At 44.3% G+C, this 13,777-nt stretch overlaps 1 protein-coding gene across 1 annotated transcript in view; it reads left to right on the plus strand.

The window, feature by feature from the left end:
* Positions 1 to 13,777, plus strand: part of LOC126484995 (LIM/homeobox protein Lhx3) — a 211,324-nt gene that overhangs the window by 75,545 nt on the left and 122,002 nt on the right. The window lies entirely within an intron of this gene.

Below are 13,777 nucleotides of genomic sequence, written 5' to 3' on the forward strand. Positions count from 1 at the left end.
TTTAAACTCATCCTGGTATACTCAGAACCACGCACGTACACTGCGAGTTGTCTGATACATTGCATTGTCCTGCTGGTAGATGCCATGGTGCCGAGGAAAAAAATAAACTGCACGTAGGGGAGAATATGGTCCCAAAGGAAAGATGCATACATCTGTTGATCCACTGTGCCTTGCAGAATGACGAGTTCAACCAGGGGATGCCACAAAAACACTCCCCAGGAACATGACGCTCCTTCATTCCGCCTTCGCCATTTCGACTATTATTTCAGTGCCATACCACGCCAACAGACATGTGTCCGATGGAGCATAAAAAGTGATTCATCTGGGAATGGCGCATGTCGCTGCTCAGTGGACGTCCAGTTGCGATACTGGCTTGCAGAATCCAGCTTTCGTCGCCAACGAACAGCAGTCAGCATGGGTGCATGAACTAGGAGCCTGCTGCAGAGGCCCATATGCTGCAACGTTCCCTGAATGGTCGTTGAGAAGACACTGCTGGTAGCCCCTTGGTTCCACTGGACGGTTAGTTGCTCAACAGTTGCAAGTCTATTCGTCCGTAGACATCTCTGCAGCCGTCGTTCGCCTATATCATTTTTGACCTATGGTAGACCACAGTTGTCTCGCCGCTGGATTTGGACAGCGCAATTTTGCCATGCACGCCATACTTTAAAAACGGCAGTACGCAAACAGTTTACAACCTTTGCAGTTTCTGAATTGCTTCCAGCCTAGGTCCGCAAGCCGATAATCGTGCCCTTTTGGGAGTCAGATGACTCACGCCGTTTCTGCATTACAACAACGATTGTACTGTTTTACAGTGTCCCCCCAACATGATTTATATGCCGCCCACTGCTAGTTGGCTGGTTCAAATGGCTCTGAGCACTATGGGACTTAACATCTTAGGTCATCAGTCCCCTAGAACTTAGAACTAGTTAAACCTAACTAACCTAAGTACATCACACACATCCATGCCCGAGGCAGGATTCGAACCTGCGACCGTAGCAGTCGCGCGGTTCCAGACTGCGCGCCTAGAACCGCGAGACTCACTGCTAGTGCTGCCACGTACTGTCTGCGAGTGTTTATTGTATTTTGACGTTGAACATAGACGGTAGTCCCATTAATGTGACTCGATTGTGTATAAGAAGCATGACCAGCGTCAGATGATGTGTGATCACTGTGAAGAACACAGAGGTGCCCCGCACTTGAGTGAGACAGTGTCATCAGCATTTGTAAAGAGTTTGAAAGGAGCCCGACTGTGAGTCTTCATTTGGTCGGCTGGTCGCATAGTGCAATGTCCAGATGTTGCGGGCATTAGAATGTGACAGTGGCCAGATGTACTGCGTGCGCATGTGAGAGCAGACGTATTCGTCGTCAAGGTTGCGGCTAACCGCGTCTGCGGACCAGGCACATCGTAACTCCATCACATCTGCACCTGCATCCGAGAACGAGTAGCGGACTCCGTGCAACCTTCTGTGTCGTCCCACAGCATTGATCGGTTTGGAATGGGACCATTGCTGGGAAGCATGGACTGGTGATGAATGACGTCGCTTCGTGTTCAGCGATGAATCAGAATTCAGCGGTACCCCAGATGACGATCGTTGATGATTATAGTGGGGACCTGGGAAGGTCCAATTCTTCCAGTGTTTTGGAGAGGCACAGCTGCCTTACTCCTGGCGTTCATGGTGTGGTGAGCCATTCGTATACGACTTCAGTCGCTGGTGGTAGCGAGTGATAGGGTACTCTGACAGTGTAGCTATATGTCGCGGACATCCTGCGCCCTCATGTGTTACATCTGAGGAGTCAGTATTGTGGTGCCAGTTTTCAACAGGACAATTCTCGATCACATATGGAACATGTGTTTACGATTTGTATGTGACGCTGAGGTACTTCTGCGGCCAGTTAGGTCCCCCAGAACTGTCGTCAATGGAACATCTGCACGACCAGCTCGGACCTCACCTTTCTCCCAATGCCATAACCAAGATATCATGGATCAGTTACAGCAGTTGTGAGCCAGTTTGGATCAGGAGAGGATGCACTGGTTTTATGACATCCTTTTTAACAGAATCAGTGCAGGCATCCAGGCTAGAGAAATTATCATATCGATAAGTGGTTACACACCACCAAGCTTCTTGTAAATAAGACACGATTTTGTAATCACCGAAATAACATCACGTATCCTCTAAGCCCGTGATGTTTAGTTTCGTTTCATCCTCTCCTTATGAGTGCTTCAATTTTTTTTTGTCACGCAACGTATAAAATTTATTTAGTCGAAATCTTCTATTATTCGGCGAGACCACGATTATGGGCTCACACTATTGAAAGCCAATACCTTCGGCATTCGCCAGCTCTGCTGTGTTTGTGCCAGCTTGGGCATCACGGAAACTGTGCCAGTGGAACAGGTGGTGGGCGTTGCTCTTTCCGTGTGAATGAGCGTGACGTGGCTGGTGGCAGGTTGTGAGCTGTGCTGACTGCAGCGGAGGTCGGCGATTGTTCAGCGCTAAGAGCCGTGAAACTCACTGTGCAGGCAGCATTGGCAGGCCGTTCCGGATGTAGCGTTGAGCGTACCAGTACGTTCACATACAGGGTGGCCAAAATAAAACGCCCGGAAAATATTTCATGCGCCTTAAGATAGACAACCCAACTTACATCATCTGCCCTGGTTGCCGATGATAGACGTTGGGTTGTCTATCTTACGTTGTATGAAATATTTTCCGGTCCAGTTTTATAAGGGGCGACCAAAAAGTTTCCGTTTGAGGCCGCTGCTGCAGCGTATATGCAACGTGGCGTGACTCGGATGCGCGTATATAAGTACCGACATGTTGGCAAGGGATTAGTGTGGCGTTCGTGTCTTTCCGATGTACGTGAGGTAAATACGGAAACTTGAACTACATCTACATCTACGTGATTACTTTGCTATTCACAATAAAGTGCCTGGCAGAGGGTTCAATGAATCACCTTCAAGCTGTCTTTCTACCGTTCATAACTCGAACGGAACCCGGGAAAAACGAGCACTTAAATTTTTTCTGTGTGAGCCCTGATTTCTCTTATTTTTCGTGATGATCATGTCTCCCTATGTAAGTCGCTGCCAACAGAATGTTTTCGCAATCGTAGGAGAAAACTGGTGATTGAAATTTCATGAGAAGATCCCGTCGCAACGAAAAACGCCTTTGTTTTATTTATTGCCACTCCAATACACGTATCATGTCTGTGACACTATCTCCCCTATTTCGCGATAATACAAAACGAGCTGCCCTTCTTTGTACTTTTTCGATGTCATCCGTCAGCCCCACCTGAAGCAGTTCCCACACCACACAGCAGTACTCCAGAATAGGGCGGACAAGCGCGGTGTGAGCAGTCTCTTTAGTAGACCTGTTGCACCTTCTAAGTGTTCTGCCACTGAATCTCAGTCTTTCAATTGCTCTACCCACAATATTATCTGTGTGATCGTTCCAATTTAGGTTTTTTGTAATTGTAAACCCTAAGTATTTAGTTGAATTTACAAGCCTTCATATTTGTGTGACTTATCGCGTAAGCGAAATTTAGCTAATTTCTTTTAGTAGTCATGTGAATTACTTCACACTTTTCCTTATTCAGGGTCAATTGACACTTTTCGCACCATACAGATATCTTATCTTAATGCTTCTGAAAGTCGTTTTCATCATTTGATGACTTTACAAGACCGTAAATGACAGCATCATCTGCAAACAATCTAAGACGGCTACTCAGATTGATCCTATGTCGGTAATATAGATCAGGAATAATAGAGGGCCAGTAACACTTCCTTGGGGAACGCTGTATATTACTTCTGTTTTACTCGATGACTTTCCACAAACTACTACGAACTGTGACCTTTCTGACAGTAAATCAGGAATCCAGTCACACAACTGAGGCGATACTCCGTAGGCACGCAGTTTGGTTAGAAGACGCTTGTGAGGAACGGTGTCGAAAGCCTTCTGGAAATCTAAAAATATGGAATCTATTTGACATCCCCTGTCGATAGCACTTATTACTTCATGAGTATAAAGAGCTAGTTGTGTTTCACAAGAACGATATTTTCTGAAACCGTGCTGACTATGTGTCAATAAATCGTTTTCTTCGAGGTACTTCATAATGTTCGAATACAGTATATGGTGACGTTATCATCAACTGTGTCCAAACAGGACAAATGTGTTGTTACTCTTTTGTTGGCTGCCACAGTACAAACACCAGTAGACATCCATCGGAGAACGAAGAATGTGTATGGGGCAGCATGCCTGTGGGAAACCACCGTTGTAGAATGGTAAGCCAAGGGATGTTGCTGCTTCATGATAATGCGCGTCCCCGTACCTACATCACACTCTGCAAGCCAGCTAATGATGCATGATGGAGGGTACTTCTGGTACCACTAACTGATCCCCCCTACCCTGTTCCACTTGCATGGGAATAATGGCTGTTGATAAGCCTCTGTATTGACTCTCAGTTTCTCAGATTTTCTCGTCGTGGTTATTGCGCGATATATGTGGGAGAGGAAGTAATATGTTGTCCGAATCTTCCTGGAACTTGCTCTCTCGAAACTTCAGTGCTAAACCTCGAGGTGATGCCCAACGCCTCTCTTGTAACGTCTGCCAGTGGAGTTTGTTGAGAATTCCGCAACGCTCTCGCACCAATCCCGTGACAAAATGCGCCGCTCTTAGCTGGATCTTCTCTGTCTCTTCTGTCAGTCCTACGTCGCAAACGTCATGACGCAGAAATTACGCCAACTCAAGTAGCAGACAGTCGAGCACTCGCCCTGTAATCCTGATCCCTCCCAGTGCGATTATCACGCCTTGAATGGTCGAAGATTCATGTCGGACGAAGATATTCAGCAGGCAGTTGCGGACTTCTACAGGCAGTAGACAAGGCGTTTTACAAAACGAGTATCTTCAACAAGCCGCGTCAGTGGGGTTACTGCCTCAATGCTCATGGAGATATTGCCTGATTGGCATACCGATTCTGGGCTGAGCGACCATCGAATGAAAACTTCTTGATCGCCCCTTATATTTTACTCCACCCTGTAAAAAATCATACTGGTAGCTGCTATTTACCGCTATCGCTGTCGGTCTAAAGTAGATCTTGAACGCAATTAGGAGGGTGAATATTCCTTGGCTGATCTTTACAGAACCCCGGAATGATCTGAATCGAATCATTGCATAAATGTAATAACTGACAATATGTGTGAGATAAAGCGACTGGAGGTGTTTACACACAGAACCCTAACAAGAGAATCGTCAGCTCCTGGCAGAACTGCCAAAACTGGAACGCCCCTCCCCCCCTCCGATATTAAAACTACCCTTTCTTCTACGCAGATTTAGCAAGTTTCATAATTTTGTAAACAGGTTTATTAAAAATAAAACACAGCGAACCCGAAAGCTCAGCTATATTGGGTACAAGAATTAAACAATTTACCTTTAGACATTTAGCACAGTGGATATCAAATATATTTCAGACTTTCAATAATTTAGCATGTTTCAGAGTATCATTCGCGCTACAGTAACAACAAAATTCCTAAACTCCCAGTGGTATTACTACACCAGTGCTCGGGTAATGGAGCCAATGACCAATAGCAAAATGTACGCTTGTTTACACAACCGTTCAACTTGGATGAACGGATTATAGCACAATGACTAACAATAACGGCAATATTATGAAACAGCTACAGAATGCATATTCTTCAATATTTTTTTTAAATTTAAACAGCAGGTCGTACCAACTGAAATTTGAGGGAGCGAAATAAATAGCCGGAAGGGAAAGTAAATTATATATCGCTTCCACAGTGTTCTCTTGCTTCCTCCACCGTCGCTTCTCGCTCGAGTCCTGTCGGCAGAAATCAGCCAAAGTCGGAAGACTTCGGTCAAATAGTGTACATCAGTGATCAGGCCCGGCTTCGTACGACTAGCACTATGCATCAACAGCCGAACGACTCGCCTGGTGTTGCGGTAATAGATTATAGTTATACACAAACCTTCCTCGCAAATCAGTCTATTGGTGAAAACCGTATCAAAACCCTTACAGTCGTTTCTAAGATCAGTCGTCATATATAGACAGATAATCTCGGTGCGGGACCTTAATTCGTAATTGTTCAATCGATTTGCACGAAATATTTGTAAATTATGTGTATAAACCTGTGTGCCTTCGCAGTCAACCAGTCAATGCGACAGACCCTCATGCGGAGGACACGAGTTCAATTCCCAGTACTACCAGGGGATTGTTTATTGGTGGGGGGCTGCAGCTCGTGGTGCCAACTGAGGAGCTACAAAGGAACGTATGATCGGGTAGTTCCTGAGCACTTTGTACTATAATTTTATTTTTAAATTTAATATCCGTTCTTGACCAGTGCGGAAGACGGTTTCGTGTTCGCCGCTGTTCTGATCGTATTGATCCTGACCTCTTTGGAGGAGGCAAGCTCACAGAATTTCTTAACTTGCAGAGCGGAAATTCCTCGATAATTATTTAATTTCGTTTTGTCACATTTATTCTGCAGTGAGTGAGCAGGGCGCATTTCTAGCCTTCGCCTAATTGTGTGTGTTCCCTGAGAGGATTTGGTCCAAGGTTTTTCAGCAGTTTTGCAGTGAAACCATCTTCTCCCGAAGCTCTGTTATTTTTGAGTTTGAGGATTTGCCTGTGAATCTCTTCTTGTCAGGGAGGTAGAGATTCGACCTGGGTGTGATTTCCTTGTGAAATCCCGAGTAGGATTCGGAGCAGTTGAGTACAGAAGAATATCGTGCTAGTTCCCAAAAGTTCTCCTGATTTGTCAACGTAACTTTTCTGTTTTTTTCTAATACATAAATTTTGAGGGATATATCCTCGGATTATTCAGGCAAAAGTTGTAAATAAATCTCGGGTGCTGTAGTTGCGATAATTTCCTTCGATGGAGTACAGTTGTTCCTTCCTGTATTTCGTCTCGCATGGTTTTCGCCGCTTGTTTCCTGATTTTCTAATACATAAATTTTGAGGGGTATATCCTCGGATTATTCAGGCAAAAGTTGTAAATAAATCTCGGGTGCTGTAGTTGCGATAATTTCCTTCGATGGAGTACAGTTGTTCCTTCCTGTATTTCGTCTCGCATGGTTTTCGCCGCTTGTTTCCTGATTTCATTGAAGTGCTGTTTATTTTCTGGTGTTTTCTTACTGTTATAATTAACGTAATGTTCTTTGCTTTCTTCTAGCACTTTTTCATATTTTGAATGTGTAGTTCTATTTCATTTGGATTAATTATGTGGCCTTTTGTATGATTTTGGTGAGTAATTTTTCCCAGGAATTTGCAAGCACTTTTTCCATTCTTCTTTGAGGCTAGTTTCTCCGATATTGCTTGAGTTGAATTTTTGTAAGTATCATTTTTTTCTGGCGTATTTTCTTTAGTGTAAATATCACTTTCATTCTCGTTAAATAGTGATTCGAGTCGATTCTCACCGCTCTGCGGATTTGGAAGTCGTGAATTCTTTGTGTAGAGGGTAGCATATGGTTACATGATAGATCTGATATTCACCAGTTTATTGTATGGGGGAGCTCCAAGTCTTCCGTTTCCGTGGAACGCTCCTCAAAGACGCTGACATGAGTTTTAAATTATTTTGTCGGCTTAGTTCTGTGAATATTGTGCCATTTTTGTTCAAGAATCTGCGGGCTGATTATTGGGTTACGGGTTTTGGTAGTCTATGTCTTCACCGATTTGTGCATTGAGGTCACCCAGCAGAATCTTCACATGTTCTTTAGGGATTTTTGCCACGTGTTTCTCGAGTTTTGCCCAGATCATATCGATGTTTTGTGGGTCTTTTCGTTTGTTTGCGTTAGAGGGTGAACGGAGATTGATCAGCAAGTACTTATTGTTGGTAATGAGGCGGTCGTTTGTGGGAAAGACTTCTCAGATTGTGCTGACTACATTTTTGTGTACCACCTAGGACATGCCCAGAAGCTGAGTGCCGTTAAACGCCCATTTTCCTATTTTACTCTTGAAGATGCAACAGTTAGCTTAGTCTACTGCCTCTTAATCGGTGAATCGTCTTTCTTGGAGAGTTAGTACCAGAATTTTTTGTCGATCTAACTATGACATTAGTGTGTGTGATTTTCCAGATTGATTTATTGTGTTGAACCATGATAGGTTGTAACTGTTAGTGCAGTGTTTCCAATTCTTACTTAGAACCAAAGGTTGTCAGTTTCCGGAGCAGCGCCCGTTGGGTTAACAGGCGCTGACTTACACGTCCGTGATTTCCACAGCAGATATGTCTTGGGTTTTCTGCATGTTTTCATCCGTCCCATTTATTTGATTTCTCCCATCCGCCGCCTTCGGAGGCGCCCGATGGCAGACTAGCAACGCCACAGAGACTTATTTCTGTTATTATTTTTTTTATATCATCCTTTGTGACTGACAATGCTGTGTGCCGATGTGACTGACCCTCTCCAACAGTAGTTGGGTGGTTCGAATTCTGGAAGTGAAAGGCTTTTAATCACTAGGAGCTGGCAGAAGTGCCTGAAGTTAGTACCTCATAATCATGCTTTACGCTGTTCTCTTGATGGATCGATGGATCGTCCTGAGCGAAGGCGATAAATGAGTATGCTCAAGTGGAGTGGACAAGTCTAGTGGCCCCCTGGTAATTTACGAGAAGTGAAGACCATATGCCATCACCGGACTGATACGCCCCTTTCATTTAGCTGTTCGTGCACAATGACACAAACGAAAGCAATACAAACACTATTTACAGTCATGTACAATATGCAGAAACATTACGTACGAGTGAGGGTGCAGCATGGCAGATTCATCCTGTATTCTTCCAACAGACAGATTCCAAGCATGCAGGCTCCTATAGCCTTAGCTAAGCTGGGTAGTTTCGGAAACTGGGATACGTCTGTAAGGTTTCCACTTGGTCTGGTACAAGTACAGACACATCATTCCTGTACCGTGTGAGGATGCAGTCAGTGTAGACAGGTTTGTTCTTTATAGCGAACGCTCCATCGAACTAGAAAAGAGTTTTCATGGCTGCTGCAATTCCGGGAGCCGCGGCTTCACTTTTAGATGGGAGCATTATCACGTAGTGTGAGGACTGCTGATAGCGCCCCTGCTTTAGCTGTTTGTAATACAGAGTAAATATAAATACTACTGACAAGGTTAAGAAGCACGGTCTGACAAGTTTGCTGAGTGGTTTAGTAAGGAACACATTGTCGTCAGCGTCGCATTACTGAGTAATTTCGTGTTGGAATGTTCGATATGCAGTTCCATGCAAACAGAAATGAATAACCAAACCATTACAGCCTACTGCGGACCATGTTTACGTTTATTAAACCATCTGGAGGCAGTGAATACCCACAAAAAAAAAAAAAAAGAAAACAAAGGTTATAAAATCTTGACAGTGCAACAACCCCCAGTCAAACCTTGTACTTACTTGCTACAGTACCGTTCAGCAGCTGCTCGTTTCAGCAGAGAACTGCTTCTTTGTGGGATTACGAGACGAACCTAATTTGTGGCGGTCGTGACTCAATGCCTTATCTGCTGCTCCAGACTTGCCGTTTCTCTTCCCACGTACGTACCAGCAGCGACAAGTGGCATCGTCCCGTATTTATTCTCGTGGTGACCGATCGCTGAGTCGGCCGCGAAAGGAGCACAGCTAACGGTAGGGATGTCTCACAAAATAACTGTAATGAGTGTAATTGTGTACAAGAAAATAAGATGACACTAAGAACTGAAAAAGAGACACTCTAGATCGCTGAAATTTAATAATTTAACTAAGCCAAACCTGTAGCCACCAAGGTAACGTCAATAGTTTAATAGTTTCTGCCGATATGTCCACAATTCTTTCTAACTCTGAGACTTACAGCAGAAGTACAGTACTTTGCCAGAATCCCGCCGGCATCTTCATCGTCTTGCCACTACATCCTGCTCCCGCTCCTCCACTGGTTCCACGTGAACCCACCTCTAGACCGAACGAGGTGACGCAGTGGTTAGCACACTGAGCTCGCATTCGGGATGACGACTGTTCAGTCTCGCGTCCGGCCATCCTGATTTAGGTTTTCCGTGATTTCCCTAAATCGCTTGAGGCAAATGCCGGGATGGTTCCTCTGAAAGGGCACGGCCGACTTCCTTCCCCACCTTTCCCTAACCCGATGAGACCGATGATTACGCTGTTTGGTCTCCTTCCCCACAGAATCCATAATTAAAATCTACCTCTTTCCATCATTTCCACCGAACACACCGTCGTCTTTCCTTCCCTGAGAACACTAACTGATAACCTTAGTTTACAGTTACCAGAGATAAAAGACCAACGGGCAATTCGGTGTTTATTGGCAGTTGGTGTAAACTGGTTCCTTCTAGCTACCTTCTGACAAAGAGAATCGAAGTTCGTTGTTCTCTATGCTGATATTCCCTCTCGTTATCACTTTATAGGGAAAAAAATCGTAACCTGACCGTCCTTTTTACATATGAGGGTACAAAGGAAAATCCCATCGATAGGCAGATAGAGATTCTGCTACTTCCTCGAATCTCGAGATTCGCGGCGAAATCCAATGTACCCGTGGAGTCAGACTCGTCTCCGTAGCCGAGGTCACTAATGGACGCTTGTTCAGTAGCTTCGACCCAGAAGTACCTGTTTCGAATCCCCGTCGCTGGAGAAATTTCCATCGCTAGTACTAGGCCAGCGAAAGGGAAATTGGTGGCAGCGCGAGGTTCCTGATTATCAGAGCTCGTGTCAACTTGCTGGATTGAATTTCAGATTTCTCCGTAGCATCTCATGGAATGAGGGGATATAACATTGTTGATGATCGTAAGTGGGTCGGTCGGGGACGTTGAGCACTTTGGTATTCGAAAGCAGTAGGTTACGTGCTGGCCTCGGGTATTCTCTTATAGTATCTCTCATCACCATCAACAACAAAAACACCGAATGAATTTTGACGAGGCAACACAAGAGCACCTGACCTGGCATACAAGCCGCCAAAATGTCGTCAATAAGAAAAAAAAGCTTGCACCGGGCTGTTCAGTCAGCCAGGGAAAAAGATCATCATCTATTTCGGAGACTCTAGTCGATCATTATATGGATGTGATTGAGATGATTGTTGTCACAGGCGATGAAGTTGTACACCAGTATCCTAAGTCCGATTGTCAACAAAGCGTTTCAGGGCAGTTTCTTGAGATGACTTTTGATACTGTTGCTAATTTGCAATGTCTTCTCTAACGCTCAATATGCCTTGTCCTAACAAATCATTCTATAGCAAGTCATTTCCTGTGTCTTCGGTTATTACTAGGGTCAGCTGCCCCACACCCTGTAGCTGGTTCTATTCATGATGACACAAGAATTTTCTTTAACTTCCAATTATCTTGGAAATGGAGATATGATAGATTATGCATTTTGGTACCCAAACCGTGCACTGGTGCCTGGAGTTGGATCCGAAATCGTTCAGTAGTATGTCATGGTAAAACACCATGTAGCACTGTTGATGGTGAGGAAGATGAGTCTAGAGGCTGGTTGGTAAACTGAGAGGAATAGCGTAAGTGCTGGTTCTGTATTTCACCCACTTCCATCCTTTCATTTCCACAATCTTGAAAGACTTTTTGTAGTTTTCCACCACGTCTCTTTTGACAAGTATTCTCATTATTATATCTCTCACGACTGGCCAATTTCAGCCTTAAGGCCATTTTAAAGGGCAGCAGGCCTCTATGTGTTGTACAGTTATCTTGTTACTAAACGTCGGATATAGCCGGTCAGAGAGCGAGCGCAGAACATACAAGCGGTTACATCCGCTCTTTAGTAACAGGATAATTGTACAACATATCGACGCTTGCTGCCCTTGAAAATGGAATGTAAGGCCGAAATTGGCCAGTCGTGCGAGATATAATACATAGAATAATTGTCATAAACAACCGAGGAGAACCCCACACGAAGGAAATGGTTTCCATAATCAGTCGCAATAACACCAACACAGCTCTATACCACACAAGCATTCACCGCAGTTATCTACACGACATAGATCCACTTTCGACACTACGCTAAGTACAGAGCAGGAGTATTACAACAGCATGTACCACGATCACATGTGAGAATGAGTCACAGTAATTGAGTTCAAGTAACCACTTTTTGGCGGGGGGGAGGGGAGGGGGAGGGGGGAGGGAGGTCACCATATCTTGTTTGGTACGATGAAGGACGCGCCACAACTCCCTCTCCAGTGCCAGTCTCTTCGTCCCCAGAGAAGCACTTACACCACATATTCACAGTTGTTCACTGGATACATTTCATTCTCTGTCTTCTATAGTTTTTGTCCACTAGTATGTTGGAAGGTATTCCCTGGTACCTCAACACATGTTTTCTCATACTGTTCCTTTTTTAATCAGCGTTTTTCAGATTCCTTTCGCCTCCGATTCTACGGAGAACATCCTCATTTATTATCTTGTCAGTCAACTTAATTTTCAGCATTCTCTAGTGCGACCTCTCAGATGCTTCACTTGTCTTCTTTCCCAGCTTCCCCCCCGGTGCATGATTCTCTTCCATGCAATTCAATACTTCAAACGTACATTTTCAGAAATGCCTTCCACAAATTAAGGCCGATGTTTGGTATTAGTCAACTTCTTTTATCGTGAAATGTACTCTTTGCCTGTGCTAGTCTTCTTCTTCAATGCTCTTCGTCTGCAACGCGTTATTTTGCTTTCGAGGTAGACAAATTCCTTCATCATACGAAGTAGATGAAGGACTTCGTATCCTCATTTTTGGGTTAAGTTTATCGCTTAGCTTATTTTTGCTACTTCTCATTATATCGACTTTCTTTCGTTCATTCTCTATGCATATTATGCCCTCTACAGCCTGTGGTTTTCGTGCAACAAATCTTACAATTCTTCCTCACTTTCGTTGAAAACAAGAAAATCATCAGCAAGTCCTATGACTGATATCCTTTCACCGTGAATTTTAAAACCTCTGCTGCTGAACCATTGTTCTGTTACCATCACTGTTACCTTAACGTCCCTATTGGACAGTAGGGGAGAAAGACTGCTTACATGCCTTACGTCATTTCTAATTGGGCCACTTCTCTCTTCGTTTTCCATTGTTACTGTTGTCTTACTGCCGGCCGGTGTGGCCGTGAGGTTCTAGGCGCTTCAGTCTGGAACCGCATGACCGCTACGGTCGCAGATTCCAATCCTGCCTCGGGCATGGATGTGTGTGATGTCCTTAGGTTAGTTAGGTTTAAGTAGTTCTAAGTTCTAGGGGACTGATGACCACAGATGTTAAGTCCCATAGTGCTCAGAGCCATTTTTTGCCTTACTGATCATCTGTTGCAATGTAGGAGCGGGCAATCACAACGTTTTCATTATCACCTCAAAGGGGAAAAAACAAGAAATTTAATGATGTTATTACTGTTTTTCTACATATTTACCCTCTAATACCACACATTTTTCAAACGCTGAATCACCAAAGACCAAAGAGATGGAAATTTGTTTTTTGCTTTGTTTTTCTTTTCGGGAAACGTTTCATCTAGGTCATCTCTTCGTCCTACTATAAATGCTTGAACGCAATGGTAAGTATAGCACTTGGACTCTGAGAGAAAGGAGCAAAGCAAGCAGTGGAAACATTTGGTTTCACAACCGGAAAAAAAAACGGCGGAGACCCTACCTTCATCGGGAAAGGTGATGATTCTGAGAGTTTTCTTGGCACTAGCATGGTGTGGTGGTAATACACTATGCTCGTAAGTTGTAAACGGTCACTGGAGCTTACAACCGAAATCTCCTGACGAGTGTACAGAAAGCTGTCAAGGTCAACCGTCGCCGAAAGCTGTCCAAGGGTGTTCACCGAGAAGCC

This window comes from Schistocerca serialis, chromosome 6, assembly GCF_023864345.2.
Source record: "Schistocerca serialis cubense isolate TAMUIC-IGC-003099 chromosome 6, iqSchSeri2.2, whole genome shotgun sequence".
In the NCBI taxonomy this organism is placed as follows: Eukaryota; Metazoa; Arthropoda; class Insecta; order Orthoptera; family Acrididae; genus Schistocerca; species Schistocerca serialis.